The 5,181-nt window shown below is 48.5% G+C and overlaps 1 long non-coding RNA gene across 1 annotated transcript; it reads left to right on the top strand.

The window, feature by feature from the left end:
- Positions 1–57: 57 nt before the first annotated feature.
- Positions 58–1,912, top strand: LOC117654324. The gene is made up of 3 exons (XR_004588306.1): positions 58–376; positions 1,103–1,258; positions 1,777–1,912. It is a non-coding gene; the product is annotated as an uncharacterized LOC117654324 (long non-coding RNA).
- Positions 1,913–5,181: the final 3,269 nt, after the last annotated feature.

Consider the following 5,181-nt stretch of genomic DNA (forward strand, 5'->3'; position numbering starts at 1 on the left):
CGGTTCCATTGTACTTTGTACAATAATTGCTGTACTTTGAAAGTACAATAAATTCCTGTTAAATAATTTGGCAGGAATTTGTGTACTTTTGTTGCGGTCTTTTTCTTGCAGTGTGTGCAGGATGGGCTCCCTTCAGAGTAGTGGTTCGTCCGCATGGTCTCGTAATCGCGGTTGGGTACTGGTACGGGTACTCCTCTCCCCGCGCATCCGCGTTCAAGCCCCTGGGCTGCAAGACAGCCTTCTGATGCACCGGAGGGCTGCTTGTGCCTCGGGGGCTCGCGGTGCGTCAGTGAGAGCAGGAGTGCAGGTGAGTTCCGCCCTGGCAAAACGACTGTTTGAGTTCGGACGCATTCGACCCGCCCCTGCAGCCGCCAAGGTAAACCGCATCCGATGTGCCCACTATGCTTTTTGCGCTATTCACCTTTCGTGGTGCTGAACACAGGACGTTCAACCTTACGTCGGGTCTGCATGCACTGTGGCAAAAAGCTACGGAAAATTCTGTAAACAGCTTGTGGTAATTCTCCGTAGCCCCCTTATCAATATTCTCCGTAGGCTCTTACAGTATTTTCTGTAGGACCGCACAGTATTCTCCGTAGGACCTTACAGTGATCTCCGTAGGACTATGCAGTCTTCCAGGTCCTACGGAGAAGACTGTGCGGACTTACAGAGAATACTGTACGGCCCTACGGAGAATACTGTAAGAGCCTACGGAGAATATTGATAAGAGGGCTACGGAGAATCCTGGCAAAAAAATTAACAGAATTTTCCGTACCTTTTTGCCACAGTGTGTGGCATGCACCCTCAATGCACCGTGTGCATTAGGTGCACTGCTGCTGTGGGCCCGAGAGGGAAGCCTGGGAATGGGGTACACCGCTACTCTCTAAGGACGGTCTCTGAACGGCCCCTCTGAACCGCGGACTGCAGAATGGACGTAACTTACTCTGCAGTCCGCGGCTCGAATCCCGTGCAAAGAGAAATTGGGTTTATCACCCTGCCTGCATGCAGCCCCGCTGAGGCTTTGCACCGTTGTCTCTCTTTCGCACTGCTTCTTCGCACTCGATGTTTTACCGCGATGCTTTCAGAACCCTGTACACTGTTTCAGAGGACGGCGCGCGAACTGCCCGGTACTTGCCACCAGCTTGTCAGTGTGAGCGCCGGAAGGGAGGTCTCTGGAGCGGCTTCGGATTTCGAGCCAGTCGCAGTCTTGGTCTGATCCCCAGAGCGTGGCCAGTCCAGCGACCGCACCAGCAACTCGTAGGTATCGGCGTTCAACGTTCGTTCCGTTGCCTCCCCTACGAAGTCAGACTGCGCGCCCGAAAACGCCCGAGAGGTAGGCAATCTTCGCTGCGCGCTCGGTAGCGCCAACGAGGTACGCAACCATTCCGACTCGATCGTGTCAGAAAGCGTCACCAAACTTATCGGCTTACACTCTCGCCACTTTTCTCGCTTTCGACTGCACTCGACTACACTTTTTGGAGCGCATGCCATCTGACAGAAACGCACCTGTTGGCCCTGTCTGCGTCGTACACGCTCAATGCACTCGCGCGCGGGCTGAGGCGTAGTTGGCCCAGGGAATTCCGGGGAGGAAATTACTGCTTCTCTCTGCTGACGGCCTTTGAACCGTGGACTCCACGTTGCGGGATCGAAAACCGCATAACTAGCAAAGAGAAACGTATTTACTCCTCTCCCCCACAACCACTCATGCCATTTCAGTTCGTATTCGCGCCCCCCTATCGTGACATTTCTGCGATGCTTTTCACAACCACTCTGTTGCAGGTGACATTTTTACTGAGCTCTGGCGGCACTACATGAACGGACGACACGCCATCCCGAGATATTCGTCGTCAGTTCACCAGCTTACTCCCCAATGCGTGCCCAGGCGCCAGAGCTGCGGGAAAGCCTCCAGCGCCCTACAGGTAGGCAACCCTTCGCACTCGTCGTAGGTAGCGTCCGCTGCGCGCTCTATCTTTGTGTGGTGGCCGCTGGTAGAACTACGTCGGCGGCCGGAACGCTCTCAGCGCGCCCTACTTTCTGTGGCGGACACTTGTGCAATCTCTTCGGTCGGCACACCAAAAACTAAAACTAACAACAACAACGCCGAGCAGCCGAAGTGAAGGAAGAAAGGTTTTAATAATTGGTAACGAAAATGCAGTTAGAACGAGTCGCCGGCAGCTACTTTGCCACTGCGCATTGTTGAGTTCGTGTTGCTAGTTCTGCTGTTCTACCGTTCTGCCCTTCAATCGTTCAGCTTAATAGTCTGTTACTTCGTTGAAACAAATTTCCATCTTAGGTTAGGTTCGTTCATGGTGAATTTTTCACTGTTCTGGCAATGTAGAAATAGTTAGGTTTTCTTTATTTTCCCCTGCATGCAATATCATACGCATGATCATTCAATATGTATTCATAAAGATATTATGTGGCAAGTCAGAAGCTGCTATATTTGCTTCACATTCATTCGAAGCGTACAATTTCTGTTTTCAAGTATAAACAATCGAATGGATTCATTAAGGATCATTCGTGACCCAAGCTATTTTGAGTCAAGTCAAGCGGCAGACGGTTAATGAGACTGGCGACACGTCGTCGTCAAAATAGAGGGTGTAGGAGTAGAAGACCAGTCAGACTGCGAGTGCAGGCTGTGTCCAAATGCTTCCGTGAACACCGAAAGAACGCCAGGGAAGTGCAGCCGAATTAAGGAATCATCTCTTTCGTTCCCCTACAGTACTCAACGCCCTATGAGTGCGACAAAGATAGGAGGAGATCTCTGCGTCCGCCCGATCAGACCTGCTGCGAACTTGCGAACGGTTGGACGCGGACCGCCGGCCAAGCGCCCTGAGGGTAGGCAGCCCAATTTACTTTTGTGCCGCATGGGTGGCCAGGCTTCTGAGAAGGTGGGTGTAGGTGTGCAGCAGAGCCAAGCACAGAGGCAGCCAAGCGCAGAGGCAGCGGCAGCCGTGATGAGGGATCACGTAGTGGCTTATACGTAAGTACTCTACAAATCGAAGAGCGTACATTGTATGCTCTAACTGGAGCATGCCTGCAAGCACGCTCTAGCTAGCGCATGCCTGCCAAGCATGCACTTACTGGTGCATACAGTACATGCCAATACATACAATGTACGCTCTTCGATTTGTAGAGTATACTGGTGTCTTACTGCTTCCCTGTGACGTGTCAAAAGGGTGGCCTGCCTTCGTGCAGCGGGTGGAAACTCTATTGCCGAAATAGGCATGCAGAGGTGTTTTGTTCACGCTAGATCTCAGGATCCAAGAGAGATAGGTGAAATCCGTGGGAATATTTGGAATCCTCATAAAATTTCACGTGGCGTAGGGTATGTTTAGTGTCGGAGGCTGAGTAAATGATCGGTTATTTTGCCATAGGAAAGTAAAAAATAGGTCAAAAGAACGCTATGAAACAAGGATCGAAATTTTCGCTTTTCCCGGAAATAGCTATTTTGTGTTCCTTAATGTGAGAGAACGGAAAGACCAATTCAAAATCTGTGCACAGATCTGAATTCAGCGCACTTTTCTCTGTGCAAATCACTTCTCGGGTGCCAAAAATGGAAGGTCAGTACCCTTGAAACATGCGGTCAATCGCAGGCTGTTTTGTCAATTCTACACAATGCAGTTGCTGCATACCTTGTTTAAGTTACACAGTGACGGTTGACTGTGATAATACAGTAATGCAGACTTCATGACAGCCTTTTGCACAGGAAATTTCTTCAGGATTCTGAAAATGGCCAGTGAATTACCCTACGAGGTCCCGTTCTCTTGCATTAAGGAACACAGCAGAACAATGCAACGTTTCGATCCTTGTCACAAAACGTTATTTTGCTCAATTTTTATTTTCCTTTGGCAATGTAATCGATTATCTCCTCAACCCTCGTCATAAAACATACCCTACGCCACGTGAAATTTTATGAGGATTCCAAATATGCCCGCGGATTTTACCCATCTCTCTTGGATCCAGAGATCTAGCGTGAACAAAACACCTCTGCATGCCTATTTCGGCAATAGAGTTTCCACCCGCTGCTTCGTGGTGCTGGGCGCAACAAAAAACAAGTTTTTCCGTGATGACACGCCCTTCTGCAGCAGTGAAGAGGCTGTGGACGATGGGTTGTCAACCTCCGCGGCGCATGCTCAGGGCATTCCACTTTTTCGCCAGAAAAAGACAGTTTATAGCCCCAATGGCCCTCTAAATTTTGTCAGGAGCCTTAAGGGCGTGCCATAGCACAACACCCGAGTTTGGCCCTTTTTAATTTTTTTGCCAAAAACGTGAAAAAAACCATTAGCTTTTTTGCGGCGAAAATGTTCGACCACCTCAGATTTGTTTCAAATTCATACGGAACGTTGCGATGGGTCTAAGAAACAGATGCCCGGTGCCCAATGGTCTTTGCTGCATTCTATTTGGTGTGAAAATTACTTTTTTTCCGAGGCGCTGGTTGTGTTGCTGAAGCAATGAACGATGGGTTGCCTACCTACGCGGCGCCTGATCACAGCCTTCTAATTTTTCACCAGTTAAAGAACGTTTAGGGCTTAGTAGCCCGTCTAAATATTGCCAGGAGTCTTGAGGGAGTGCTCCAGCACAACATACCAGAATTCTCAGAGTTTATTTCAAATCAGCAGGTTTTCAGAAAATTTGTTACATTTTCTTCATTTAAAGTACCTTGATTGGAGAGGCGGGATTAGCAGGCTCAAAATGTTTCCTTTAACTCGTGCGAAAGAAAAATATTACGCAGAAATATTACTCAGAATCCAAAAACAGTTTGATAATTTTGAAAATCTTTCGTGATGATTGCTCAGGGGGGTTGGTCTGTATCCAAGACCAGAGCAAATTACACTCACATTCCTGGAACGTGAAACGCTCGGTGAAACGTTGAAACGAATGTGACAAAATGTCACGTTCCTTTGAGCATTGTGTCACGTTCGTTTGAACGTGAATAAGCTAATTTATGGCTGATTCACATTCAAACGAATGTGACACAATGCTCAAAGGAAGGTGACATTTTGCCACATTCGTTTGAACGTGATATCACGTTCCTGGAATGAGGGTATACTTGAAATCAGCGTTGAATTCTTTTCGCGATTCTTTTAGGGTTTCGATGAACTCGTGAACTCCCGATTCAAAGACTGCACACTCCACACCACAACGAGTCACGTAAATGAATTTTATTTGACTCTAAGGTAG

This window comes from Thrips palmi, unplaced genomic scaffold, assembly GCF_012932325.1.
Source record: "Thrips palmi isolate BJ-2018 unplaced genomic scaffold, TpBJ-2018v1 HiC_scaffold_10, whole genome shotgun sequence".
NCBI lineage: Eukaryota > Metazoa > Arthropoda > Insecta > Thysanoptera > Thripidae > Thrips > Thrips palmi.